Below are 20,531 nucleotides of genomic sequence, written 5' to 3' on the forward strand. Positions count from 1 at the left end.
TCCTCTCGATTGCCCGAGGTGACCACCTTGGCTTTTGTCAAGAGAGTTGTAAGTAGGGTGCAAGATCACCTACGGCCACATCAGCCTGAATGCGCTCGATCTCGTCTGATCTCGGATGCTAAGCAGCGTCGGGCCTGGTTAGTACCTGGATGGGATTCCGCCTGGGAATACCGGGTGCCGTAGGCTTTTTTTCCATTATGTTGTTGGCTTTGGCGACCTGCTATATTTTTCCTCTCGATTGCCCGAGGTGACCACCTTGGCTTTTGTCAAGAGAGTTGTAAGTAGGGTGCAAGATCGCCTACGGCCTCATCACCCTGAATGCGCTCGATCTCGTCTGATCTCGGATGCTAAGCAGGGTCGGGCCTGGTTACTACTTGGATGGGAGACCGCCTGGGAATACCAGGTGCCGTAGGCTTTTTTCCATTATGTTGTTGGCTTTGGCGACCTGCTGTATTTTTCCTCTCGATTGCCCGAGGTGACCACCTTGGCTTTTGTCAAGAGAGTTGTAAGTAGGGTGCAAGATCGCCTACGGCCACATCACCCTGAATGCGCTCGATCTCGTCTGATCTCGGATGCTAAGCAGGGTCGGGCCTGGTTAGTACCTGGATGGGAGACCGCCTGGGAATACCAGGTGCCGTAGGCTTTTTTCCATTATGTTGTTGGCTTTGGCGACCTGCTGTATTTTTCCTCTCGTTTGCCCGAGGTGACCACCTTGGCTTTTGTCAAGAGAGTTGTAAGTAGGGTGCAAGATCGCCTACAGCCACATCACCCTGAATGCGCTCGATCTCATCTGACGTCGGATGCTAAGCAGGGTCGGGCCTGGTTAATACCTGGATGGGAGACCGCCTGGGAATACCAGGTGCCGTAGGCTTTTTTCCATTATGTTGTTGGCTTTGGCGACCTGCTGTATTTTTCCTTTCCATTGCCCGAGGTGACCACCTTGGCTTTTGTCAAGAGAGTTTTAAGTAGGGTGCAAGATCGCCTATGGCCACTTCACCCTGAATGCGTTCAATCTCGTCTGATCTCGGATGCTAAGCAGGGTCAGGCCTGGTTAGTACCTGGATGGGAGACCGCCTGGGAATACCGAGTGCCGTAGGCTTTTTTCCATTATGTTGTTGGCTTTGGCGACCTGCTGTATTTTTCCTCTCGATTGCCCGAGGTGACCACCTTGGCTTTTGTAAAGAGAGTTGTAAGTAGGGTGCAAGATCGCCTACAGCCACATCACCCTGAATGCGCTCGATCTCGTCTGATCTCGGATGCTAAGCAGGGTCGGGCCTGGTTAGTACCTGGATGGGGGACCGCCTGGGAATACCAGGTGCCGTAGGCTTTTTTCCATTATGTTGTTGGCTTTGGTGACCTGCTGTATTTTTCCTCTCGATTGCCCGAGGTGACCACCTTGGCTTTTGTCAAGAGAGTTGTAAGTAGGGTGCAAGATCGCCTACGGCCACATCACCCTGAATGCGCTCGATCTCGTCTGATCTCGGATGCTAAGCCTGGGAATACCCGGTGCCATAGGCTATTTTCCATTATGTTGTGGGCTTTGGCGACCTGCTTTATTTTTCCTCTCGATTGCCCGAGGTGACCACCTTGGCTTTTGTCTAGAGAGTTGTAAGTAGGGTGCAAGATCGCCTACTGCCAAATCACCCTGAATGCGCTCGATCTCGTCTGATCTCGGATGCTGAGCAGCGTCTGGCCTGGTTAGTACCTGGATGGGAGACCGCCTGGGAATACCAGGTGCCGTAGGCTTTTTTCCATTATGTTGTTGGCTTTGGCGACCTGCTGTATTTTTCCTCTCGATTGCCCGAGGTGACCACCTTGGCTTTTGTCAAGAGAGTTGTAAGTAGGGTGCAAGATCGTCTACAGCCACATCACCCTGAATGCGCTCGATCTCATCTGATCTCGGATGCTAAGCAGGGTCGGGCCTGGTTAGTACCTGGATGGGAGAACGCCTGGGAATACCAGGTGCCGTAGGCTTTTTTCCATTATGTTGTTGGCTTTGGCGACCTGCTGTATTTTTCCTCTAGATTGCCCGAGGTGACCACCTTGGCTTTTGTAAAGAGAGTTGTAAGTAGGGTGCAAGATCGCCTACAGCCACATCACCCTGAATGCGCTCGATCTCGTCTGATCTCGGATGCTAAGCAGGGTCTGGCCTGGTTAGTACCTGAATGGGAGACCGCCTGGGAATACCTGGTGCCGTAGGCTTTTTTCCATTATGTTGTTGGCTTTGGCGACCTGCTGTATTTTTCCTCTTGATTGCCCGAGGTGACCACCTTGGCTTTTGTCAAGAGAGTTGTAAGTAGGGTGCAAGATAGCCTACGGCCACATCACCCTGAATGCGCTCGATCTCGTCTGATCTCGGATGCTAAGCCTGAGAATACCCGGTGCCATAGGCTATTTTCCATTATGTTGTGGGCTTTGGCGACCTGCTTTATTTTTCCTCTCGATTGCCCGAGGTGACCACCTTGGCTTTTGTCTAGAGAGTTGTAAGTAGGGTGCAAGATCGCCTACTGCCAAATCACCCTGAATGCGCTCGATCTCGTCTGATCTCGGATGCTAAGCAGGGTCGGGCCTGGTTAGTACCTGGATGGGAGACCGCCTGGGAATACCAGGTGCCGTAGGCTTTATTCCATTATGTTGTTGGCTTTGGCGACCTGCTGTATTTTTCCTCTCGATTGCCCGAGGTGACCACCTTGGCTTTTGTCAAGAGAGTTGTAAGTAGGTTGCAAGATTGCCTACGGCCAAATCACCCTGAATGCGCTCGATCTCGGATGCTAAGCATGGTCGGGCCTGGTTAGTACCTGGATGCGAGACCGCCTGGGAATACCAGGTGCCGTAGGCTTTTTTCCATTATGTTGTTGGCTTTGGCGACCTGCTGTATTTTTCCTCTCGATTGCCCGAGGTGACCACCTTGGCTTTTGTCAAGAGAGTTGTAAGTAGGGTGCAAGATCGCCTACGGCCACATCACCCTGAATGCGCTCCATCTCGTCTGATCTCGGATGCTAAGCAGGGTCGGGCCTGGTTAGTACCTGCATGGGAGACCGCCTGGGAATACCAGGTGCCGTAGGCTTTTTTCCATTATGTTGTTGGCTTTGGCGACCTGCTGTATTTTTCCTCTCGATTGCCCGAGGTGAACACCTTGGCTTTTGTCAAGAGAGTTGTAAGTAGGATGCAAGATCGCCTACGGCCACATCACCATGAGTGCGCTCGATCTCGTCTGATCTCAGATGCTAAGCAGGGTTGGGCCTGGTTAGTACCTGAATGGGAGACCGCCTGGGAGACCGCCTGGGAATACCAGGTGCCGTAGGCTTTTTTCCATTATGTTGTTGGCTTTGGCGACCTGCTGTATTTTTCCTCTCGATTGCCCAAGGTGACCACCTTGGCTTTTGTCAAGAGAGTTGTAAGTAGGGTGCAAGATTGCCTACGGCCACATCACTCTGAATGCGCTCGATCTCGTCTGATCTCTGATGCTAAGCAGGGTCGGGCCTGGTTAGTACCTCGATGGGAGACCGCCTGGGAATACCAGGTGCCGTAGGCTTTTTTCCATTATGTTGTTGGCTTTGGCGACCTGCTGTATTTTTCCTCTCGATTGCCTGAGGTGACCACCTTGGCTTTTGTCAAGAGAGTTGTAAGTAGGATGCAAGATTGCCTACGGCCACATCACCCTGAATGCGCTCGATCTCATCTGATCTCGGATGCTAAGCATGGTCGGGCCTGGTTAGTACCTGGATGGGAGACCGCCTGGGAATACCAGGTGCCGTAGGCTTTTTTCCATTATGTTGTTGGCTTTGGCGACCTGCTGTATTTTTCCTCTCGATTGCCCGAGGTGACCACCTTGGCTTTTGTCAAGAGAGTTGTAAGTAGGGTTCAAGATCGCCTACAGCCACATCACCCTGAATGCGCTCGATATCGTCTGATCTCGGATGCTAAGCAGGGTCGGGCCTGGTTAGTACCTGGATGGGAGACCGCCTGGGAATACCAGGTGCCGTAGGCTTTTTTCCATTATGTTGTTGGCTTTGGCGACCTGCTGTATTTTTCCTCTTGATTGCCCGAGGTGACCACCTTGGCTTTTGTCAAGAGAGTTGTAAGTAGGGTGCAAGATCGCCTACGGCCACATCACCCTGAATGCGCTCGATCTCGGCTGCTAAGCAGGGTCGGGCCTGGTTAGTACCTGGATGGGAGACCGCCTGGGAATACCAGGTGCCATAGGCTTTTTTCCATTATGTTGTTGGCTTTGGCGACCTGCTGTATTTTTCCTCTCGATTGCCCGAGGTGATCACCTTGGCTTTTGTCAAGAGAGTTGTAAGTAGGGTTCAAGATCGCCTACAGCCACATCACCCTGAATGTGCTCGATCTCGTCTGATCTTGGATGCTAAGCAGGGTCGGGCCTGGTTAGTACCTGGATGGGAGACCGCCTGGGAATACCAGGTGCCGTAGGCTTTTTTCCATTATGTTGTTGGCTTTGGCGACCTGCTGTATTTTTCCTCTCGATTGCCCGAGGTGACCACCTTGGCTTTTGTCAAGAGAGTTGTAAGTAGGGTTTAAGATCGCCTACGGCCACATCACCCTGAATGCGCTCGATCTCGTCTGATCTCGGATGCTAAGCAGGGTCGGGCCTGGTTAGTACCTGCATGGGAGACTGCCTGGGAATACCATGTGCCGTAGGCTTTTTTCCATTATGTTGTTGGCTTTGGCGACCTGCTGTATTTTTTTCCTCTCGATTGCCCGAGGTGACCACCTTGGCTTTTGTCAAGAGAGTTGTAAGTAGGGTGCAAGATCGCAAGATCGCAAGATCGCAAGATCGCCTACGGCCACATCACCCTGAATGCGCTCGATCTCATCTGATCTCGGATGCTAAGCAGGGTCGGGCCTGGTTAGTACCTGGATGGGAGAACGCCTGGGAATACCAGGTGCCGTAGGCTTTTTTCCATTATGTTGTTGGCTTTGGCGACCTGCTGTATTTTTCCTCTCGATTGCCCGAGGTGACCACCTTGGCTTTTGTCAAGAGAGTTGTAAGTAGGGTGCAAGATCGTCTACAGCCACATCACCCTGAATGCGCTCGATCTCATCTGATCTCAGATGCTAAGCAGGGTCGGGCCTGGTTAGTACCTGGATGGGAGAACGCCTGGGAATACCAGGTGCCGTAGGCTTTTTTCCATTATGTTGTTGGCTTTGGCGACCTGCTGTATTTTTCCTCTACATTGCCCGAGGTGACCACCTTGGCTTTTGTAAAGAGAGTTGTAAGTAGGGTGCAAGATCGCCTACAGCCACATCACCCTGAATGCGCTCGATCTCGTCTGATCTCGGATGCTAAGCAGGGTCTGGCCTGGTTAGTACCTGAATGGGAGACCGCCTGGGAATACCAGGTGCCGTAGGCTTTTTTCCATTATGTTGTTGGCTTTGGCGACCTGCTGTATTTTTCCTCTTGATTGCCCGAGGTGACCACCTTGGCTTTTGTCAAGAGAGTTGTAAGTAGGGTGCAAGATAGCCTACGGCCACATCACCCTGAATGCGCTCGATCTCGTCTGATCTCGGATGCTAAGCCTGAGAATACCCGGTGCCATAGGCTATTTTCCATTATGTTGTGGGCTTTGGCGACCTGCTTTATTTTTCCTCTCGATTGCCCGAGGTGACCACCTTGGCTTTTGTCTAGAGAGTTGTAAGTAGGGTGCAAGATCGCCTACTGCCAAATCACCCTGAATGTGCTCGATCTCGTCTGATCTCGGATGCTAAGCAGGGTCGGGCCTGGTTAGTACCTGGATGGGAGACCGCCTGGGAATACCAGGTGCCGTAGGCTTTATTCCATTATGTTGTTGGCTTTGGCGACCTGCTGTATTTTTCCTCTCGATTGCCCGAGGTGACCACCTTGGCTTTTGTCAAGAGAGTTGTAAGTAGGGTGCAAGATTGCCTACGGCCAAATCACCCTGAATGCGCTCGATCTCGGATGCTAAGCATGGTCGGGCCTGGTTAGTACCTGGATGCGAGACCGCCTGGGAATACCAGGTGCCGTAGGCTTTTTTCCATTATGTTGTTGGCTTTGGCGACCTGCTGTATTTTTCCTCTCGATTGCCCGAGGTGACCACCTTGGCTTTTGTCAAGAGAGTTGTAAGTAGGGTGCAAGATCGCCTACGGCCACATCACCCTGAATGCGCTCCATCTCGTCTGATCTCGGATGCTAAGCAGGGTCGGGCCTGGTTAGTACCTGCATGGGAGACCGCCTGGGAATACCAGGTGCCGTAGGCTTTTTTCCATTATGTTGTTGGCTTTGGCGACCTGCTGTATTTTTCCTCTCGATTGACCGAGGTGAACACCTTGGCTTTTGTCAAGAGAGTTGTAAGTAGGATGCAAGATCACCTACGGCAACATCACCATGAGTGCGCTCGATCTCGTCTGATCTCAGATGCTAAGCATGGTCGGGCCTGGTTAGTACCTGAATGGGAGACCGCCTGGGAGACCGCCTGGGAATACCAGGTGCCGTAGGCTTTTTTCCATTATGTTGTTGGCTTTGGCGACCTGCTGTATTTTTCCTCTCGATTGCCCAAGGTGACCACCTTGGCTTTTGTCAAGAGAGTTGTAAGTAGGGTGCAAGATTGCCTACGGCCACATCACTCTGAATGCGCTCGATCTCTTCTGATCTCTGATGCTAAGCAGGGTCGGGCCTGGTTAGTACCTCGATGGGAGACCGCCTGGGAATACCAGGTGCCGTAGGCTTTTTTCCATTATGTTGTTGGCTTTGGCGACCTGCTGTATTTTTCCTCTCGATTGCCTGAGGTGACCACCTTGGCTTTTGTCAAGAGAGTTGTAAGTAGGATGCAAGATTGCCTACGGCCACATCACCCTGAATGCGCTCGATCTCATCTGATCTCGGATGCTAAGCATGGTCGGGCCTGGTTAGTACCTGGATGGGAGACCGCCTGGGAATACCAGGTGCCGTAGGCTTTTTTCCATTATGTTGTTGGCTTTGGCGACCTGCTGTATTTTTCCTCTCGATTGCCCGAGGTGACCACCTTGGCTTTTGTCAAGAGAGTTGTAAGTAGGGTTCAAGATCGCCTACAGCCACATCACCCTGAATGCGCTCGATATCGTCTGATCTCGGATGCTAAGCAGGGTCGGGCCTGGTTAGTACCTGGATGGGAGACCGCCTGGGAATACCAGGTGCCGTAGGCTTTTTTCCATTATGTTGTTGGCTTTGGCGACCTGCTGTATTTTTCCTCTTGATTGCCCGAGGTGACCACCTTGGCTTTTGTCAAGAGAGTTGTAAGTAGGGTGCAAGATCGCCTACGGCCACATCACCCTGAATGCGCTCGATCTCGGCTGCTAAGCAGGGTCGGGCCTGGTTAGTACCTGGATGGGAGACCGCCTGGGAATACCAGGTGCCATAGGCTTTTTTCCATTATGTTGTTGGCTTTGGCGACCTGCTGTATTTTTCCTCTCGATTGCCCGAGGTGACCACCTTGGCTTTTGTCAAGAGAGTTGTAAGTAGGGTTCAAGATCGCCTACAGCCACATCACCCTGAATGTGCTCGATCTCGTCTGATCTTGGATGCTAAGCAGGGTCGGGCCTGGTTAGTACCTGGATGGGAGACCGCCTGGGAATACCAGGTGCCGTAGGCTTTTTTCCATTATGTTGTTGGCTTTGGCGACCTGCTGTATTTTTCCTCTCGATTGCCCGAGGTGACCACCTTGGCTTTTGTCAAGAGAGTTGTAAGTAGGGTTCAAGATCGCCTACGGCCACATCACCCTGAATGCGCTCGATCTCGTCTGATCTCGGATGCTAAGCAGGGTCGGGCCTGGTTAGTACCTGCATGGGAGACTGCCTGGGAATACCATGTGCCGTAGGCTTTTTTCCATTATGTTGTTGGCTTTGGCGACCTGCTGTATTTTTTTCCTCTCGATTGCCCGAGGTGACCACCTTGGCTTTTGTCAAGAGAGTTGTAAGTAGGGTGCAAGATCGCAAGATCGCAAGATCGCAAGATCGCCTACGGCCACATCACCCTGAATGCGCTCGATCTCATCTGATCTCGGATGCTAAGCAGGGTCGGGCCTGGGTAGTACCTGGATGGGAGACCGCCTGGGGATACCAGGTGCCGTAGGCTTTTTTCCATTATGTCGTTGGCTTTGGCGACCTGCTGTATTTTTCCTCTCGATTGCCCAAGGTGACCACCTTGGCTTTTGTCAAGAGAGTTGTAAGTAGGGTGCCAGATCAGTTACGGCCACATCACCCTGAATGCGTGTGATCTCGTCTGATCTCGGATGCTAAGCAGGGTTGGGCCTGGTTAGTACCTGTATGGGAGACCGCCTGGGAATACCAGGTGCCGTAGGCTTTTTTCCATTATGTTGTTGGCTTTGGCGACCTGCTGTATTTTTCCTCTCGATTGCCCGAGGTGACCACCTTGGCTTTTGTCAAGAGAGTCGTAAGTAGGGAACAAGATCGCCTACGGCCACATCACCCTGAATGCGCTCGATCTCGTCTGATCTCGGATGCTAAGCAGGGTCGGGCCTGGTTAGTACCTGGATGGGAGACCGCCTGGGAATACCAGGTGCCGTAGGCTTTTTTCCATTATGTTGTTGGATTTGGCGACCTGCTGTATTTTTCATCTCGATTCCCTGAGGTGACCACCTTGGCTTTTGTCAAGAGAGTTGTAAGTAGGGTGCAAGGTCACCTACGGCCACATCACCCTGAATGCGCTCAATCTCGTCTGATCTCGGATGCTAAGCAGTGTCGGGCCTGGTTAGTACCTGGATGGGAGACCGCCTGGGAATACCAGGTGCCGTAGGATTTTTTCCATTATGTTTTTGGCTTTGGTGACCTGCTGTATTTTTCCTCTCGATTGCCCGAGGTGACCACCTTGGCTTTTGTCAAGAGAGTTGTAAGTAGGGTGCAAGGTCGCCTACGGCCACATCACCCTGAATGCACTTGATCTCGTCTGATTTCGGATGCTAAGGAGGGTCGGGCCTGGTTAGTACCTGGATGGGAGACCGCCTTGGAATACCGGGTGCCGTAGGCTTTTTTCTATTATGTTGTTGGCTTTGGCGACCTGCTGTATTTTTCCTCTCCATTGCCCGAGGTGACCACCTTGGCTTTTGTCAAGAGAGTTGTAAGTAGGGTGCAAGATCGCCTACGGCCACGTCACCCTGAATGCACTCGATCTCGTCTGATCTCGGATGCTAAGCAGCGTCGGGCCTGGTTAGTACCTGGATGGGAGACCGCCTGGGAATACCGGGTGCCGTAGGCTTTTTTCCATTATGTTGTTGGCTTTGGCGACCTGCTATATTTTTTCTCTCGATTGCCCGAGGTGACCACCTTGGCTTTTGTCAAGAGAGTTGTAAGTAGTATGCAAGATCGTCTACGGCCACATCACCCTGAATGCGCTCGATCTCGTCTGATCTCGGATGCTAAGCAGGGTCGGGCCTGGCTAGTACCTGGAAGGGAGACCGCCTGGGAATACCAGGTGCCGTAGGCTTTTTTCCATTATGTTGTTGGCTTTGGCGACCTGCTGTATTTTTCCTCTCGTTTGCCCGAGGTGAGCACCTTGGCTTTTGTCAAGAGAGTTGTAAGTAGGGTGCAAGATCGCCTACGGCCACATCACCCTGAATGCGCTCGATCTCGTCTGATCTCGGATGCTAAGCATGGTCGGGCCTGGTTAGTACCTGGATGGGAGACCGCCTGGGAATACCAGGTGCCGTAGGCTTTTTTCCATTATGTTGTTGGCTTTGACGACCTGCTGTATTTTTCCTCTCGTTTGCCCGAGGTGACCACCTTGGCTTTTGTCAAGAGAGTTGTAAGTAGGGTGCAAGATTGCCTACAGCCACATCACCCTGAATGCGCTCGATCTCGTCTGACGTCGGATGCTAAGCAGGGTTGTGCCTGGTTAATACCTGGATGGGAGACCGCCTGGGAATACCAGGTGCCGTAGGCTTTTTTCCATTATGTTGTTGGCTTTGGCGACCTGCTGTATTTTTCCTCTCCATTGCCCGAGGTGACCACCTTGGCTTTTGTCAAGAGAGTTTTAAGTAGGGTGCAAGATTGCCTATGGCCACATCACCCTGAATGCGCTCGATCTCGTCTGATCTCGGATGCTAAGCAGGGTCGGGCCTGGTTAGTACCTGGATGGGAGACCGCCTGGGAATACCAGGTGCCGTAGGCTTTTTTCCATTATGTTGTTGGCTTTGGCGACCTGCTGTATTTTTCCTCTCGATTGCCCGAGGTGACCACCTTGGCTTTTGTCAAGAGAGTTGTAAGTAGGGTGTAAGATCACCTAGGGCCACATCACCCTGAATGCGCTCGATCTCGTCTGATCTCGGATGCTAAGCAGGGTCGGGCCTGGTTAGTACCTGGATGGGAGACCGCCTGGAAATACCAGGTGCCGTAGGCTTTTTTCCATTATGTTGTTGGCTTTGGCGACCTGCTGTATTTTTCCTCTCGATTGCCCGAGGTGACCACCTTGGCTTTTGTCAAGAGAGTTGTAGGTAGGATACAAGATCGCCTACGGCCACATCACCCTGAATGCACTCGATCTCATCTGATCTCAGATGCTAAGCAGCGTCGGGTCTGGTTAGTACCTGGATGGTAGACCGCCTGGGAATACCAGGTGCCGTAGGCTTTTTTCCATTATGTTGTTGGGTTTGACTACCTGCTGTATTTTTCCTCTCGATTGCCCGAGGTGACCACCTTGGCTTTTGTAAAGAGAGTTGTAAGTAGGTTGCAAGATCGCCTACAGCCACATCAACCTGAATGCGCTCGATCTCGTCTGATCTCGGATGCTAAGCAGGGTCTGGCCTGGTTAGTACCTGGATGGGAGACCGCCTGGGAATACCAGGTGCCGTAGGCTCTTTTCCATTATGTTGTTGGCTTTGGCGACCTGCTGTATTTTTCCTCTCGATTGCCCGAGGTGACCACCTTGGCTTTTGTCAAGAGAGTTGTAAGTAGGGTGCAAGATCGCCTACAGCCACATCACCCTGAATGCGCTCGATCTCGTCTGATCTCGGATGCTAAGCCTGGGAATACCCGGTGCCATAGGCTATTTTCCATTATGTTGTGGGCTTTGGCGACCTGCTTTATTTTTCCTCTCGATTGCCCGAGGTGACCACCTTGGCTTTTGTCTAGAGAGTTGTAAGTAGGGTGCAAGATCGCCTACTGCCAAATCACCCTGAATGCGCTCGATCTCGTCTGATCTCGGATGCTAAGCAGGGACGGGCCTGGTTAGTACCTGGATGGGAGACCGCCTGGGAATACCAGGTGCCGTAGGCTTTTTTCCATTATGTTGTTGGCTTTGGCGACCTGCTGTATTTTTCCTCTCGATTGCCCGAGGTGACCACCATGGCTTTTGTCAAGAGAGTTGTAAGTAGGGTGCAAGATCGCCTACGGCCACATCACCCTGAATGCACTCAATTTTGTCTGGTCTCGGATGCTAAGCAGGGTCGGGCCTGGTTAGTAACTGGATGGGAGACCGCCTGGGAATACCAGGTGCCGTAGGCTTTTTTCCATTATGTTGTTTGCTTTGGCGACCTGCTGTATTTTTCCTCTCGATTTCCCGAGGTGACCACCTTGGCTTTTGTCAAGAGAGTTGTAAGTAGGGTGCAAGATCACCTACGGCCACATCACCCTGAATGCGCTCGATCTCGTCTGATCTCGGATGCTAAGCAGTGTCGGGCCTGGTTAGTACCTGGATGGGACACCGCCTGGGAATACCAGGTGCCGTAGGCTTTTTTCCATTATGCTGTTGGCTTTGCCGACCTGCTGTATTTTTCCTCTCGATTGCCCGAGGTGACCACCTTGGCTTTTGTCAAGAGAGTTGTAAGGAGGGGGTAAGGTCGCCTACGGCCACATCACCCTGAATGCGCTCGATCTCGTCTGATTTCAGATGCTAAGCAGGGTCGGGCCTGGTTAGTACCTGGATGGGAGACCGCCTGGGATTACCAGGTCCCGTAGGCTTTTTTCCATTATGTTGTTGGCTTTGGCGACCTGCTGTATTTTTCCTCTCGATTGCCCGAGGTGACCACCTTGGCTTTTGTCAAGAGAGTTGTAAGTAGGGTGCAAGATCGCCTTGGCCACATCACCCTGAATGCGCTCGATCTCGTCTGATCTCGGATGCTAAGCAGGTTCGGGCCTGGTTAGTACCTGGATGGGAGACCGCCTGGGAATACCAGGTGCCGTAGGCTTTTTTCCATTATGTTGTTGGCTTTGGCGACCTGCTGTATTTTTCCTCTCGATTGCCCGAGGTGACCACCTTGGCTTTTGTCAAGAGAGCTGTAAGTAGGATGCAAGATCGCCTACGGCCACATCACACTGAATGCGCTCGATCTCGTCTGATCTCGGATGCTAAGCAGGGTCGGGCCTGGTTGTTACCTGGATGGGAGACCGCCTGGGAATACCAGGTGCCGTAGGCTTTTTTCCATTATGTTGTTGGCTTTGGCGACCTGCTGTATTTTTCCTCTCCATTGCCCGAGGTGACCACCTTGGCTTTTGTCAAGAGAGTTGTAAGTAGGGTGCAAGATCGCCTACGGCCACGTCACCCTGAATGCACTCGATCTCGTCTGATCTCGGATGCTAAGCAGCGTCGGGCCTGGTTAGTACCTGGATGGGAGACCGCCTGGGAATACCGGGTGCCGTAGGCTTTTTTCCATTATGTTGTTGGCTTTGGCGACCTGCTATATTTTTTCTCTCGATTGCCCGAGGTGACCACCTTGGCTTTTGTCAAGAGAGTTGTAAGTAGTATGCAAGATCGTCTACGGCCACATCACCCTGAATGCGCTCGATCTCGTCTGACGTCGGATGCTAAGCAGGGTTGTGCCTGGTTAATACCTGGATGGGAGACCGCCTGGGAATACCAGGTGCCGTAGGCTTTTTTCCATTATGTTGTTGGCTTTGGCGACCTGCTGTATTTTTTCTCTCCATTGCCCGAGGTGACCACCTTGGCTTTTGTCAAGAGAGTTTTAAGTAGGGTGCAAGATTGCCTATGGCCACATCACCCTGAATGCGCTCGATCTCGTCTGATCTCGGATGCTAAGCAGGGTCGGGCCTGGTTAGTACCTGGATGGGAGACCGCCTGGGAATACCAGGTGCCGTAGGCTTTTTTCCATTATGTTGTTGGCTTTGGCGACCTGCTGTATTTTTCCTCTCGATTGCCCGAGGTGACCACCTTGGCTTTTGTCAAGAGAGTTGTAAGTAGGGAGTAAGATCACCTAGGGCCACATCACCCTGAATGCGCTCGATCTCGTCTGATCTCGGATGCTAAGCAGGGTCGGGCCTGGTTAGTACCTGGATGGGAGACCGCCTGGAAATACCAGGTGCCGTAGGCTTTTTTCCATTATGTTGTTGGGTTTGACTACCTGCTGTATTTTTCCTCTCGATTGCCCGAGGTGACCACCTTGGCTTTTGTAAAGAGAGTTGTAAGTAGGTTGCAAGATCGCCTACAGCCACATCAACCTGAATGCGCTCGATCTCGTCTGATCTCGGATGCTAAGCAGGGTCTGGCCTGGTTAGTACCTGGATGGGAGACCGCCTGGGAATACCAGGTGCCGTAGGCTCTTTTCCATTATGTTGTTGGCTTTGGCGACCTGCTGTATTTTTCCTCTCGATTGCCCGAGGTGACCACCTTGGCTTTTGTCAAGAGAGTTGTAAGTAGGGTGCAAGATCGCCTACAGCCACATCACCCTGAATGCGCTCGATCTCGTCTGATCTCGGATGCTAAGCCTGGGAATACCCGGTGCCATAGGCTATTTTCCATTATGTTGTGGGCTTTGGCGACCTGCTTTATTTTTCCTCTCGATTGCCCGAGGTGACCACCTTGGCTTTTGTCTAGAGAGTTGTAAGTAGGGTGCAAGATCGCCTACTGCCAAATCACCCTGAATGCGCTCGATCTCGTCTGATCTCGGATGCTAAGCAGGGACGGGCCTGGTTAGTACCTGGATGGGAGACCGCCTGGGAATACCAGGTGCCGTAGGCTTTTTTCCATTATGTTGTTGGCTTTGGCGACCTGCTGTATTTTTCCTCTCGATTGCCCGAGGTGACCACCATGGCTTTTGTCAAGAGAGTTGTAAGTAGGGTGCAAGATCGCCTACGGCCACATCACCCTGAATGCACTCAATTTTGTCTGGTCTCGGATGCTAAGCAGGGTCGGGCCTGGTTAGTAACTGGATGGGAGACCGCCTGGGAATACCAGGTGCCGTAGGCTTTTTTCCATTATGTTGTTTGCTTTGGCGACCTGCTGTATTTTTCCTCTCGATTTCCCGAGGTGACCACCTTGGCTTTTGTCAAGAGAGTTGTAAGTAGGGTGCAAGATCACCTACGGCCACATCACCCTGAATGCGCTCGATCTCGTCTGATCTCGGATGCTAAGCAGTGTCGGGCCTGGTTAGTACCTGGATGGGACACCGCCTGGGAATACCAGGTGCCGTAGGCTTTTTTCCATTATGCTGTTGGCTTTGCCGACCTGCTGTATTTTTCCTCTCGATTGCCCGAGGTGACCACCTTGGCTTTTGTCAAGAGAGTTGTAAGGAGGGGGTAAGGTCGCCTACGGCCACATCACCCTGAATGCGCTCGATCTCGTCTGATTTCAGATGCTAAGCAGGGTCGGGCCTGGTTAGTACCTGGATGGGAGACCGCCTGGGATTACCAGGTCCCGTAGGCTTTTTTCCATTATGTTGTTGGCTTTGGCGACCTGCTGTATTTTTCCTCTCGATTGCCCGAGGTGACCACCTTGGCTTTTGTCAAGAGAGTTGTAAGTAGGGTGCAAGATCGCCTTGGCCACATCACCCTGAATGCGCTCGATCTCGTCTGATCTCGGATGCTAAGCAGGTTCGGGCCTGGTTAGTACCTGGATGGGAGACCGCCTGGGAATACCAGGTGCCGTAGGCTTTTTTCCATTATGTTGTTGGCTTTGGCGACCTGCTGTATTTTTCCTCTCGATTGCCCGAGGTGACCACCTTGGCTTTTGTCAAGAGAGCTGTAAGTAGGATGCAAGATCGCCTACGGCCACATCACACTGAATGCGCTCGATCTCGTCTGATCTCGGATGCTAAGCAGGGTCGGGCCTGGTTGTTACCTGGATGGGAGACCGCCTGGGAATACCAGGTGCCGTAGGCTTTTTTCCATTATGTTGTTGGCTTTGGCGACCTGCTGTATTTTTCCTCTCCATTGCCCGAGGTGACCACCTTGGCTTTTGTCAAGAGAGTTGTAAGTAGGGTGCAAGATTGCCTATGGCCACATCACCCTGAATGCACTTGATCTCGTCTGATCTCGGATGCTAAGCAGGGTCGGGCCTGGTTAGTACCTGGATGGGAGACCGCCTGGGAATACCAGGTGCCGTGGGCTTTTTTCCATTATGTTGTTGGCTTTGGCGACCTGCTGTATTTTTCCTCTCGATTGCCCGAGGTGACCAACCTAGCTTTTGTCAAGAGAGTTGTAAGTAGGGTGCAAGATTGCCTATGGCCACATCATCCTGAATGCGCTCGATCTCGTCTGATCTCGGATGCAAAGCAGGGTCGGGCCTGGTTAGTATCTGGATGGGAGACCACCTGGGAATACCAGGTGCCGTATTCTTTTATCCATTATGTTGTTGGCTTTGGCGACCTGCTGTATTTTTCCTCTCGATTGCCCGAGGTGACCACCTTGGCTTTTGTCAAGAGAGTTGTAAGTAGGGTGTAAGATTGCCTATGGCCACATCACCCTGAATGCGCCTGATCTCGGATGCTAAGCAGGGTCGGGCCTGGTTAGTACCTGGATGGGAGACCGCCTGGGAATACCAGGTGCCATAGGCTTTTTTCCATTATGTTGTTGGCTTTGACGACCTGCTGTATTTTTCCTCTCGATTGCCCGAGGTGACCAGCTTGGCTTTTGTCAAGAGAGTTGTAAGTAGGGTGCAAGATCGCCTACAGCCACATCACCCTGAATACGCTCGATCTCGTCTGATCTCGGATGCTAAGCAGGGTCGGGCCTGGTTAGTACCTGGATGGGAGACCGCCTGGGAATACCAGGTGCCGTAGGCTTTTTTCCATTATGTTGTTGGCTTTGGCGACCTGCTGTATTTTTCCTCTCGATTGCCCGAGGTGACCACCTTGGCTGTTGTCAAGAGAGTTGTAAGTAGGGTGCAAGATCGCCTATGGCCATATCACCCTGAATGCGCTCGATCTCGTCTGATCTCGGATGCTAAGCAGGGTCAGGCCTGGTTAATACCTGGATGGGAGACCGCCTGGGAATACCAGGTGCCGTAGGTTTTTTTTCCATTATGTTGTTGGCTTTGGCGACCTGCTGTATTTTTCCTCTCGATTGCCCGAGGTGACCACCTTGGCTTTTGTCAAGAGAGTTGTAAGTAGGGTGCAAGATCGCCTGCGGCCACATCACCCTGAATTCGCTCAATCTCGTCTGATCTTGGATGCTAAGCAGGGTCGGGCCTGGTTAGTACCTGGATGGGAGACCGCCTGGGAATACCAGGTGCCGTAGGCTTTTTTCCATTATGTTGTTGGCTTTGGCGACCTGCTGTATTTTTCCTCTCGATTGCCCGAGGTGACCACCTTGACTTTTGTCAAGAGAGAGGTAAGCAGGGTGCAAGATTGCCTACGGCCACATCACCCTGAATGCGCTCGATCTCGTCTGATCTCGGATGATAAGCAGGGTCGGGCCTGGTTAGTACCTGGATGGGAGACCGCCTGGGAATACCAGGTGCTGTAGGCTTTTTTCCATTATGTTGTTGGCTTTGGCGACCTGCTGTATTTTTCCTCTCGATTGCCCGAGGTGACCACCTTGGCTTTTGTCAAGAGAGTTGTAAGTAGGGTGCAAGACCGCCTATGGCCACATCACCCTGAATGCGCTCGATCTCGTCTGATCTCGGATGCTAAGCAGGGTCGCGCCTGGTTAGTACCTGGATGGGAGACCGCCTGGGAATACCAGGTGCAGTAGGATTTTTTCCATTATGTTGTTGGCTTTGGCGACCTGCTGTATTTTTCCTCTCGATTGCCCGAGGTGACCACCTTGGCTTTTGTCAAGAGAGTTGTAAGTGGGGCGCAAGATCGCCTACAGCCACATCACCCTGAATGCGCTCGATCTCAGATGCTAAGCAGGGTCGGGCCTGGTTAGTACCTGGATAGGAGACCGCCTGGGAATACCAGGTGCCATAGGCTTTTTTCCATTATGTTGTTGGCTTTGGCGACCTGCTGTATTTTTCCTCTCGATTGCCCGAGGTGACCACCTTGGCTTTTGTCAAGAGAGTTGTAAGTAGGGTGCAAGATCGCCTGCGGCCACATCACCCTGAATGCGCTCAATCTCGTCTGATCTCGGATGCTAAGCAGGGTCGGGCCTGGTTAGTACCTGGATGGGAGACCGCCTGGGAATACCAGGTGCCGTAGGCTTTTTTCCATTATGTTGTTGGCTTTGGCGACCTGCTGTATTTTTCCTCTCGATTGCCCGAGGTGACCACCTTGACTTTTGTCAAGAGAGTTGTAAGCAGGGTGCAAGATCGCCTACAGCCACATCACCCTGAATGCGCTCGATCTCGTCTGATCTCGGATGATAAGCAGGGTCGGGCCTGGTTAGTACCTGGATGGGAGACCGCCTGGGAATACCAGGTGCTGTAGGCTTTTTTCCATTATGTTGTTGGCTTTGGCGACCTGCTGTATTTTTCCCCTCGATTGCCCGAGGTGACCACCTTGGCTTTTGTCAAGAGAGTTGTAAGTAGGGTGCAAGACCGCCTACGGCCACATCACCCTGAATGCGCTCGATCTCGTCTGATCTCGGATGCTAAGCAGGATCACGCCTGGTTAGTACCTGGATGGGAGACCGCCTGGGAATACCAGGTGCCGTAGGCTTTTTTCCATTATGTTGTTGGCTTTGGCGACCTGCTGTATTTTTCCTCTCGATTGCCCGAGGTGACCACCTTGGCTTTTGTCAAGAGAGTTGTAAGTAGGGTGCAAGATCGCCTACAGCCACATCACCCTGAATGCGCTCGATCTCGGATGCTAAGCAGGGTCGGGCCTGGTTAGTACCTGGATGGGAGACCGCCTGGGAATACCTGGTGCCATAGGCTTTTTTCCATTATGTTGTTGGCTTTGGCGACCTGCTGTATTTTTCCTCTCGATTGCCCGAGGTGACCACCTTGGCTTTTGTAAAGAGAGTTGTAAGTAGGGTTCAAGATTGCCTACGGCCACATCACCCTGAATGCGCTCAATCTCATCTGATCTCGGATGCTAAGCAGGGTCGAGCCTGGTTAGTACCTGGATGGGAGATCGCCTGGGAATACCAGGTGCCGTAGGCTTTTTTCCATTATGTTGTTGGCTTTGGCGACCTGCTGTATTTTTCCTCTCGATTGCCCGAGGTGACCACCTAGGCTTTTGTCAAGAGAGTTGTAAGTAGGGTGCAAGATCGCCTACGGCCACATCACCCTGAATGCGCTCGATCTCGTCTGATCTCGGATGCTAAGCAGGGTCGGGCCTGGTTAGTACCTGGATGGGAGACCGCCTGGGAATACTAGGTGCCATAGGCTTTTTTCCATTATGTTGTTGGCTTTGGCGACCTGCTGTATTTTTCCTCTCGATTGCCCGAGGTGACCACCTTGGCTTTTGTCAAGAGAGTTGTAAGTAGGGTGCAAGATTGCCTGTGGCCACATCACCCTGAATGCGCTCAATCTCGTCTGATTTCGGATCCTTAGCAGGGTCGGGCCTGGTTAGTACCTGGATGGGAGACCGCCTGGGAATACCAGGTGCCGTAGGCTTTTTTCCATTATGTTGTTGGCTTTGGCGACCTGCTGTATTTTTCCTCTCGAGGTGACCACCTTGGCTTTTGTCAAGAGAGTTGTAAGTAGGGTGCAAGATCGCCTACGGCCAGAACACTCTGAATGCGCTCGATCTTGTCTGATCTCGGATGTTAAGCAGGGTCGGGCCTGGTTAGTACCTGGATGGGAGACCGCCTGGGAATAGCAGGTGCCGTAGGCTTTTTTCCATTATGTTGTTGGCTTTGGCGACCTGCTGTATTTTTCCTCTCGATTGCCCGAGGTGACCACCTTGGCTTTTGTCAAGAGAGTTGTAAGTAGGGGGCAAGATCGCCTACGGCCACATCACCCTGAATGCGCTCGATCTCATCTGATCTCGGATGCTAAGCAGGGTCTGGCCTGGTTAGTACCTGGATGGGAGACCGCCTGGGAATACCAGGTGCCGTCGGCTTTTTTTCCATTATGTTGTTGGCTTTGGCGACCTGCTGTATTTTTCCTCTCGATTGCCCGAGGTGACCACCTTGGCTTTTGTCAAGAGAGTTGTAAGTATGGTGCAAGATCGCCTACGGCCACATCACCCTGAATGCGCTCGATCTCGTCTGATCTCGGATGCTAAGCAGGGTCGGGCCTGGTTAGTACCTGGATGGCAGACCGCCTGGGAATACCAGGTGCCATGGGCTTTTTTCCATTATGTTGTTGGCTTTGGCGACCTGCTGTATTTTTCCTCTCGATTGCCCGAGGTGACCACCTTGGCTTTTGTCAAGAGAGTTGTAAGTATGGTGCAAGATCGCCTACGGCCACATCACCCTGAATGCGCTCGATCTCGTCTGATCTCGGATGCTAAGCAGGGTCGGGCCTGGTTAGTACCTGGATGGGAGACCGCCTGGGAATACTAGGTGCCATAGGCTTTTTTCCATTATGTTGTTGGCTTTGGCGACCTGCTGTATTTTTCCTCTCGATTGCCCGAGGTGACCACCTTGGCTTTTGTCAAGAGAGTTGTAAGTAGGGTGCAAGATTGCCTGTGGCCACATCACCCTGAATGCGCTCAATCTCGTCTGATTTCGGATCCTTAGCAGGGTCGGGCCTGGTTAGTACCTGGATGGGAGACCGCCTGGGAATACCAGGTGCCGTAGGCTTTTTTCCATTATGTTGTTGGCTTTGGCGACCTGCTGTATTTTTCCTCTCGAGGTGACCACCTTGGCTTTTGTCAAGAGAGTTGTAAATAGGGTGCAAGATCGCCTACGGCCAGAACACTCTGAATGCGCTCGATCTTGTCTGATCTCGGATGTTAAGCAGGGTCGGGCCTGGTTAGTACCTGGATGGGAGACCGCCTGGGAATAGCAGGTGCCGTAGGCTTTTTTCCATTATGTTGTTGGCTTTGGCGACCTGCTGTATTTTTCCTCTCGATTGCCCGAGGTGACCACCTTGGCTTTTGTCAAGAGAGTTGTAAGTAGGGGGCAAGATCGCCTACGGCCACATCACCCTGAATGCGCTCGATCTCATCTGATCTCGGATGCTAAGCAGGGTCTGGCCTGGTTAGTACCTGGATGGGAGACCGCCTGGGAATACCAGGTGCCGTCGGCTTTTTTTCCATTATGTTGTTGGCTTTGGCGACCTGCTGTATTTTTCCTCTCGATTCCCCGAGGTGACCACCTTGGCTTTTGTCAAGAGAGTTGTAAGTATGGTGCAAGATCGCCTACGGCCACATCACCCTGAATGCGCTCGATCTCTTCTGATCTCGGATGCTAAGCAGGGTCGGGCCTGGTTAGTACCTGGATGGCAGACCGCCTGGGAATACCAGGTGCCATGGGCTTTTTTCCATTATGTTGTT

The 20,531-nt window shown here is 52.2% G+C and overlaps 32 non-coding genes and 54 pseudogenes across 32 annotated transcripts; all 86 read left to right on the forward strand.

The window, feature by feature from the left end:
• The first annotated feature begins 67 nt into the window (after nucleotides 1-67).
• On the forward strand, nucleotides 68-186 carry LOC143979023 (5S ribosomal RNA; annotated as a pseudogene).
• Nucleotides 187-296: 110 nt separating this feature from the next.
• Nucleotides 297-415, forward strand: LOC143976924 (5S ribosomal RNA). The gene has a single exon (XR_013273215.1). It is a non-coding gene; the product is annotated as a 5S ribosomal RNA (ribosomal RNA).
• Nucleotides 416-524: 109 nt separating this feature from the next.
• Nucleotides 525-643, forward strand: LOC143977364 (5S ribosomal RNA). The gene has a single exon (XR_013273646.1). It is a non-coding gene; the product is annotated as a 5S ribosomal RNA (ribosomal RNA).
• Nucleotides 644-752: 109 nt separating this feature from the next.
• LOC143978455 (5S ribosomal RNA) lies at nucleotides 753-871 on the forward strand (annotated as a pseudogene).
• Nucleotides 872-980: 109 nt separating this feature from the next.
• LOC143979430 (5S ribosomal RNA) lies at nucleotides 981-1,099 on the forward strand (annotated as a pseudogene).
• Nucleotides 1,100-1,208: 109 nt separating this feature from the next.
• On the forward strand, nucleotides 1,209-1,327 carry LOC143976591 (5S ribosomal RNA). The gene has a single exon (XR_013272892.1). It is a non-coding gene; the product is annotated as a 5S ribosomal RNA (ribosomal RNA).
• A 300-nt stretch (nucleotides 1,328-1,627) lies between these two features.
• On the forward strand, nucleotides 1,628-1,746 carry LOC143979283 (5S ribosomal RNA; annotated as a pseudogene).
• A 109-nt stretch (nucleotides 1,747-1,855) lies between these two features.
• LOC143977848 (5S ribosomal RNA) lies at nucleotides 1,856-1,974 on the forward strand (annotated as a pseudogene).
• Nucleotides 1,975-2,083: 109 nt separating this feature from the next.
• Nucleotides 2,084-2,202, forward strand: LOC143978095 (5S ribosomal RNA; annotated as a pseudogene).
• Nucleotides 2,203-2,502: 300 nt separating this feature from the next.
• On the forward strand, nucleotides 2,503-2,621 carry LOC143976681 (5S ribosomal RNA). The gene has a single exon (XR_013272978.1). It is a non-coding gene; the product is annotated as a 5S ribosomal RNA (ribosomal RNA).
• Nucleotides 2,622-2,730: 109 nt separating this feature from the next.
• LOC143979618 (5S ribosomal RNA) lies at nucleotides 2,731-2,839 on the forward strand (annotated as a pseudogene).
• A 109-nt stretch (nucleotides 2,840-2,948) lies between these two features.
• LOC143977726 (5S ribosomal RNA) lies at nucleotides 2,949-3,067 on the forward strand (annotated as a pseudogene).
• Nucleotides 3,068-3,176: 109 nt separating this feature from the next.
• Nucleotides 3,177-3,307, forward strand: LOC143979436 (5S ribosomal RNA; annotated as a pseudogene).
• Nucleotides 3,308-3,416: 109 nt separating this feature from the next.
• On the forward strand, nucleotides 3,417-3,535 carry LOC143977152 (5S ribosomal RNA). The gene has a single exon (XR_013273437.1). It is a non-coding gene; the product is annotated as a 5S ribosomal RNA (ribosomal RNA).
• Nucleotides 3,536-3,644: 109 nt separating this feature from the next.
• LOC143979901 (5S ribosomal RNA) lies at nucleotides 3,645-3,763 on the forward strand. Its single transcript, XR_013274113.1, has one exon. It is a non-coding gene; the product is annotated as a 5S ribosomal RNA (ribosomal RNA).
• Nucleotides 3,764-3,872: 109 nt separating this feature from the next.
• Nucleotides 3,873-3,991, forward strand: LOC143977900 (5S ribosomal RNA; annotated as a pseudogene).
• Nucleotides 3,992-4,100: 109 nt separating this feature from the next.
• Nucleotides 4,101-4,209, forward strand: LOC143979365 (5S ribosomal RNA; annotated as a pseudogene).
• Nucleotides 4,210-4,318: 109 nt separating this feature from the next.
• On the forward strand, nucleotides 4,319-4,437 carry LOC143977693 (5S ribosomal RNA; annotated as a pseudogene).
• Nucleotides 4,438-4,546: 109 nt separating this feature from the next.
• On the forward strand, nucleotides 4,547-4,665 carry LOC143977879 (5S ribosomal RNA; annotated as a pseudogene).
• Nucleotides 4,666-4,800: 135 nt separating this feature from the next.
• LOC143976532 (5S ribosomal RNA) lies at nucleotides 4,801-4,919 on the forward strand. Its single transcript, XR_013272836.1, has one exon. It is a non-coding gene; the product is annotated as a 5S ribosomal RNA (ribosomal RNA).
• Nucleotides 4,920-5,028: 109 nt separating this feature from the next.
• LOC143978627 (5S ribosomal RNA) lies at nucleotides 5,029-5,147 on the forward strand (annotated as a pseudogene).
• A 109-nt stretch (nucleotides 5,148-5,256) lies between these two features.
• Nucleotides 5,257-5,375, forward strand: LOC143978062 (5S ribosomal RNA; annotated as a pseudogene).
• A 300-nt stretch (nucleotides 5,376-5,675) lies between these two features.
• LOC143977141 (5S ribosomal RNA) lies at nucleotides 5,676-5,794 on the forward strand. The gene has a single exon (XR_013273426.1). It is a non-coding gene; the product is annotated as a 5S ribosomal RNA (ribosomal RNA).
• Nucleotides 5,795-5,903: 109 nt separating this feature from the next.
• On the forward strand, nucleotides 5,904-6,012 carry LOC143979619 (5S ribosomal RNA; annotated as a pseudogene).
• A 109-nt stretch (nucleotides 6,013-6,121) lies between these two features.
• On the forward strand, nucleotides 6,122-6,240 carry LOC143977727 (5S ribosomal RNA; annotated as a pseudogene).
• A 109-nt stretch (nucleotides 6,241-6,349) lies between these two features.
• LOC143979537 (5S ribosomal RNA) lies at nucleotides 6,350-6,480 on the forward strand (annotated as a pseudogene).
• Nucleotides 6,481-6,589: 109 nt separating this feature from the next.
• LOC143977507 (5S ribosomal RNA) lies at nucleotides 6,590-6,708 on the forward strand. Its single transcript, XR_013273783.1, has one exon. It is a non-coding gene; the product is annotated as a 5S ribosomal RNA (ribosomal RNA).
• Nucleotides 6,709-6,817: 109 nt separating this feature from the next.
• On the forward strand, nucleotides 6,818-6,936 carry LOC143979903 (5S ribosomal RNA). The gene has a single exon (XR_013274114.1). It is a non-coding gene; the product is annotated as a 5S ribosomal RNA (ribosomal RNA).
• Nucleotides 6,937-7,045: 109 nt separating this feature from the next.
• Nucleotides 7,046-7,164, forward strand: LOC143977901 (5S ribosomal RNA; annotated as a pseudogene).
• A 109-nt stretch (nucleotides 7,165-7,273) lies between these two features.
• LOC143979366 (5S ribosomal RNA) lies at nucleotides 7,274-7,382 on the forward strand (annotated as a pseudogene).
• A 109-nt stretch (nucleotides 7,383-7,491) lies between these two features.
• On the forward strand, nucleotides 7,492-7,610 carry LOC143977695 (5S ribosomal RNA; annotated as a pseudogene).
• A 109-nt stretch (nucleotides 7,611-7,719) lies between these two features.
• On the forward strand, nucleotides 7,720-7,838 carry LOC143977880 (5S ribosomal RNA; annotated as a pseudogene).
• Nucleotides 7,839-7,973: 135 nt separating this feature from the next.
• On the forward strand, nucleotides 7,974-8,092 carry LOC143979891 (5S ribosomal RNA). The gene has a single exon (XR_013274103.1). It is a non-coding gene; the product is annotated as a 5S ribosomal RNA (ribosomal RNA).
• Nucleotides 8,093-8,201: 109 nt separating this feature from the next.
• LOC143978927 (5S ribosomal RNA) lies at nucleotides 8,202-8,320 on the forward strand (annotated as a pseudogene).
• Nucleotides 8,321-8,429: 109 nt separating this feature from the next.
• On the forward strand, nucleotides 8,430-8,548 carry LOC143977376 (5S ribosomal RNA). The gene has a single exon (XR_013273657.1). It is a non-coding gene; the product is annotated as a 5S ribosomal RNA (ribosomal RNA).
• A 109-nt stretch (nucleotides 8,549-8,657) lies between these two features.
• On the forward strand, nucleotides 8,658-8,776 carry LOC143978248 (5S ribosomal RNA; annotated as a pseudogene).
• A 109-nt stretch (nucleotides 8,777-8,885) lies between these two features.
• Nucleotides 8,886-9,004, forward strand: LOC143978366 (5S ribosomal RNA; annotated as a pseudogene).
• A 109-nt stretch (nucleotides 9,005-9,113) lies between these two features.
• On the forward strand, nucleotides 9,114-9,232 carry LOC143976909 (5S ribosomal RNA). Its single transcript, XR_013273200.1, has one exon. It is a non-coding gene; the product is annotated as a 5S ribosomal RNA (ribosomal RNA).
• Nucleotides 9,233-9,341: 109 nt separating this feature from the next.
• On the forward strand, nucleotides 9,342-9,460 carry LOC143976679 (5S ribosomal RNA). The gene has a single exon (XR_013272976.1). It is a non-coding gene; the product is annotated as a 5S ribosomal RNA (ribosomal RNA).
• Nucleotides 9,461-9,569: 109 nt separating this feature from the next.
• Nucleotides 9,570-9,688, forward strand: LOC143976365 (5S ribosomal RNA). The gene has a single exon (XR_013272675.1). It is a non-coding gene; the product is annotated as a 5S ribosomal RNA (ribosomal RNA).
• A 109-nt stretch (nucleotides 9,689-9,797) lies between these two features.
• LOC143978718 (5S ribosomal RNA) lies at nucleotides 9,798-9,916 on the forward strand (annotated as a pseudogene).
• A 109-nt stretch (nucleotides 9,917-10,025) lies between these two features.
• Nucleotides 10,026-10,144, forward strand: LOC143978580 (5S ribosomal RNA). The gene has a single exon (XR_013273957.1). It is a non-coding gene; the product is annotated as a 5S ribosomal RNA (ribosomal RNA).
• Nucleotides 10,145-10,253: 109 nt separating this feature from the next.
• On the forward strand, nucleotides 10,254-10,372 carry LOC143977759 (5S ribosomal RNA; annotated as a pseudogene).
• Nucleotides 10,373-10,481: 109 nt separating this feature from the next.
• Nucleotides 10,482-10,600, forward strand: LOC143978192 (5S ribosomal RNA; annotated as a pseudogene).
• A 109-nt stretch (nucleotides 10,601-10,709) lies between these two features.
• LOC143978516 (5S ribosomal RNA) lies at nucleotides 10,710-10,828 on the forward strand (annotated as a pseudogene).
• A 300-nt stretch (nucleotides 10,829-11,128) lies between these two features.
• Nucleotides 11,129-11,247, forward strand: LOC143977061 (5S ribosomal RNA). The gene has a single exon (XR_013273347.1). It is a non-coding gene; the product is annotated as a 5S ribosomal RNA (ribosomal RNA).
• Nucleotides 11,248-11,356: 109 nt separating this feature from the next.
• Nucleotides 11,357-11,475, forward strand: LOC143979048 (5S ribosomal RNA; annotated as a pseudogene).
• Nucleotides 11,476-11,584: 109 nt separating this feature from the next.
• On the forward strand, nucleotides 11,585-11,703 carry LOC143977648 (5S ribosomal RNA; annotated as a pseudogene).
• Nucleotides 11,704-11,812: 109 nt separating this feature from the next.
• Nucleotides 11,813-11,931, forward strand: LOC143979106 (5S ribosomal RNA; annotated as a pseudogene).
• A 109-nt stretch (nucleotides 11,932-12,040) lies between these two features.
• On the forward strand, nucleotides 12,041-12,158 carry LOC143978846 (5S ribosomal RNA; annotated as a pseudogene).
• A 109-nt stretch (nucleotides 12,159-12,267) lies between these two features.
• LOC143978009 (5S ribosomal RNA) lies at nucleotides 12,268-12,386 on the forward strand (annotated as a pseudogene).
• Nucleotides 12,387-12,495: 109 nt separating this feature from the next.
• LOC143976910 (5S ribosomal RNA) lies at nucleotides 12,496-12,614 on the forward strand. Its single transcript, XR_013273202.1, has one exon. It is a non-coding gene; the product is annotated as a 5S ribosomal RNA (ribosomal RNA).
• A 109-nt stretch (nucleotides 12,615-12,723) lies between these two features.
• LOC143978236 (5S ribosomal RNA) lies at nucleotides 12,724-12,842 on the forward strand (annotated as a pseudogene).
• Nucleotides 12,843-12,951: 109 nt separating this feature from the next.
• Nucleotides 12,952-13,070, forward strand: LOC143978591 (5S ribosomal RNA). Its single transcript, XR_013273958.1, has one exon. It is a non-coding gene; the product is annotated as a 5S ribosomal RNA (ribosomal RNA).
• Nucleotides 13,071-13,179: 109 nt separating this feature from the next.
• On the forward strand, nucleotides 13,180-13,298 carry LOC143977760 (5S ribosomal RNA; annotated as a pseudogene).
• Nucleotides 13,299-13,407: 109 nt separating this feature from the next.
• On the forward strand, nucleotides 13,408-13,526 carry LOC143978517 (5S ribosomal RNA; annotated as a pseudogene).
• Nucleotides 13,527-13,826: 300 nt separating this feature from the next.
• On the forward strand, nucleotides 13,827-13,945 carry LOC143977062 (5S ribosomal RNA). Its single transcript, XR_013273348.1, has one exon. It is a non-coding gene; the product is annotated as a 5S ribosomal RNA (ribosomal RNA).
• Nucleotides 13,946-14,054: 109 nt separating this feature from the next.
• On the forward strand, nucleotides 14,055-14,173 carry LOC143979049 (5S ribosomal RNA; annotated as a pseudogene).
• A 109-nt stretch (nucleotides 14,174-14,282) lies between these two features.
• LOC143977649 (5S ribosomal RNA) lies at nucleotides 14,283-14,401 on the forward strand (annotated as a pseudogene).
• A 109-nt stretch (nucleotides 14,402-14,510) lies between these two features.
• On the forward strand, nucleotides 14,511-14,629 carry LOC143979107 (5S ribosomal RNA; annotated as a pseudogene).
• A 109-nt stretch (nucleotides 14,630-14,738) lies between these two features.
• Nucleotides 14,739-14,856, forward strand: LOC143978847 (5S ribosomal RNA; annotated as a pseudogene).
• A 109-nt stretch (nucleotides 14,857-14,965) lies between these two features.
• On the forward strand, nucleotides 14,966-15,084 carry LOC143978011 (5S ribosomal RNA; annotated as a pseudogene).
• A 109-nt stretch (nucleotides 15,085-15,193) lies between these two features.
• Nucleotides 15,194-15,312, forward strand: LOC143976442 (5S ribosomal RNA). Its single transcript, XR_013272750.1, has one exon. It is a non-coding gene; the product is annotated as a 5S ribosomal RNA (ribosomal RNA).
• Nucleotides 15,313-15,421: 109 nt separating this feature from the next.
• Nucleotides 15,422-15,540, forward strand: LOC143978565 (5S ribosomal RNA; annotated as a pseudogene).
• Nucleotides 15,541-15,649: 109 nt separating this feature from the next.
• LOC143979014 (5S ribosomal RNA) lies at nucleotides 15,650-15,758 on the forward strand (annotated as a pseudogene).
• A 109-nt stretch (nucleotides 15,759-15,867) lies between these two features.
• On the forward strand, nucleotides 15,868-15,986 carry LOC143976646 (5S ribosomal RNA). The gene has a single exon (XR_013272944.1). It is a non-coding gene; the product is annotated as a 5S ribosomal RNA (ribosomal RNA).
• Nucleotides 15,987-16,095: 109 nt separating this feature from the next.
• On the forward strand, nucleotides 16,096-16,214 carry LOC143977544 (5S ribosomal RNA). The gene has a single exon (XR_013273819.1). It is a non-coding gene; the product is annotated as a 5S ribosomal RNA (ribosomal RNA).
• Nucleotides 16,215-16,324: 110 nt separating this feature from the next.
• Nucleotides 16,325-16,443, forward strand: LOC143976965 (5S ribosomal RNA). The gene has a single exon (XR_013273254.1). It is a non-coding gene; the product is annotated as a 5S ribosomal RNA (ribosomal RNA).
• A 109-nt stretch (nucleotides 16,444-16,552) lies between these two features.
• Nucleotides 16,553-16,671, forward strand: LOC143980046 (5S ribosomal RNA). The gene has a single exon (XR_013274192.1). It is a non-coding gene; the product is annotated as a 5S ribosomal RNA (ribosomal RNA).
• A 109-nt stretch (nucleotides 16,672-16,780) lies between these two features.
• LOC143978201 (5S ribosomal RNA) lies at nucleotides 16,781-16,899 on the forward strand (annotated as a pseudogene).
• Nucleotides 16,900-17,008: 109 nt separating this feature from the next.
• On the forward strand, nucleotides 17,009-17,117 carry LOC143979869 (5S ribosomal RNA; annotated as a pseudogene).
• Nucleotides 17,118-17,226: 109 nt separating this feature from the next.
• LOC143977051 (5S ribosomal RNA) lies at nucleotides 17,227-17,345 on the forward strand. Its single transcript, XR_013273337.1, has one exon. It is a non-coding gene; the product is annotated as a 5S ribosomal RNA (ribosomal RNA).
• A 109-nt stretch (nucleotides 17,346-17,454) lies between these two features.
• LOC143980120 (5S ribosomal RNA) lies at nucleotides 17,455-17,573 on the forward strand. Its single transcript, XR_013274263.1, has one exon. It is a non-coding gene; the product is annotated as a 5S ribosomal RNA (ribosomal RNA).
• A 109-nt stretch (nucleotides 17,574-17,682) lies between these two features.
• On the forward strand, nucleotides 17,683-17,801 carry LOC143977919 (5S ribosomal RNA; annotated as a pseudogene).
• Nucleotides 17,802-17,910: 109 nt separating this feature from the next.
• On the forward strand, nucleotides 17,911-18,019 carry LOC143979515 (5S ribosomal RNA; annotated as a pseudogene).
• Nucleotides 18,020-18,128: 109 nt separating this feature from the next.
• Nucleotides 18,129-18,247, forward strand: LOC143976685 (5S ribosomal RNA). Its single transcript, XR_013272982.1, has one exon. It is a non-coding gene; the product is annotated as a 5S ribosomal RNA (ribosomal RNA).
• Nucleotides 18,248-18,356: 109 nt separating this feature from the next.
• LOC143976998 (5S ribosomal RNA) lies at nucleotides 18,357-18,475 on the forward strand. The gene has a single exon (XR_013273286.1). It is a non-coding gene; the product is annotated as a 5S ribosomal RNA (ribosomal RNA).
• A 109-nt stretch (nucleotides 18,476-18,584) lies between these two features.
• Nucleotides 18,585-18,703, forward strand: LOC143979432 (5S ribosomal RNA; annotated as a pseudogene).
• A 101-nt stretch (nucleotides 18,704-18,804) lies between these two features.
• On the forward strand, nucleotides 18,805-18,923 carry LOC143978109 (5S ribosomal RNA; annotated as a pseudogene).
• Nucleotides 18,924-19,032: 109 nt separating this feature from the next.
• LOC143977124 (5S ribosomal RNA) lies at nucleotides 19,033-19,151 on the forward strand. Its single transcript, XR_013273409.1, has one exon. It is a non-coding gene; the product is annotated as a 5S ribosomal RNA (ribosomal RNA).
• Nucleotides 19,152-19,261: 110 nt separating this feature from the next.
• LOC143977583 (5S ribosomal RNA) lies at nucleotides 19,262-19,380 on the forward strand (annotated as a pseudogene).
• A 109-nt stretch (nucleotides 19,381-19,489) lies between these two features.
• On the forward strand, nucleotides 19,490-19,608 carry LOC143976999 (5S ribosomal RNA). The gene has a single exon (XR_013273287.1). It is a non-coding gene; the product is annotated as a 5S ribosomal RNA (ribosomal RNA).
• A 109-nt stretch (nucleotides 19,609-19,717) lies between these two features.
• Nucleotides 19,718-19,836, forward strand: LOC143979433 (5S ribosomal RNA; annotated as a pseudogene).
• A 101-nt stretch (nucleotides 19,837-19,937) lies between these two features.
• LOC143978110 (5S ribosomal RNA) lies at nucleotides 19,938-20,056 on the forward strand (annotated as a pseudogene).
• A 109-nt stretch (nucleotides 20,057-20,165) lies between these two features.
• Nucleotides 20,166-20,284, forward strand: LOC143977126 (5S ribosomal RNA). Its single transcript, XR_013273411.1, has one exon. It is a non-coding gene; the product is annotated as a 5S ribosomal RNA (ribosomal RNA).
• A 110-nt stretch (nucleotides 20,285-20,394) lies between these two features.
• Nucleotides 20,395-20,513, forward strand: LOC143977978 (5S ribosomal RNA; annotated as a pseudogene).
• The last annotated feature ends 18 nt before the right edge of the window (nucleotides 20,514-20,531 follow it).

This window comes from Lithobates pipiens, unplaced genomic scaffold, assembly GCF_037356315.1.
Source record: "Lithobates pipiens isolate NorthernLeopardFrog02 unplaced genomic scaffold, aLitPip1_a1.2 Scaffold_13, whole genome shotgun sequence".
NCBI classification, from domain to species: Eukaryota; Metazoa; Chordata; class Amphibia; order Anura; family Ranidae; genus Lithobates; species Lithobates pipiens.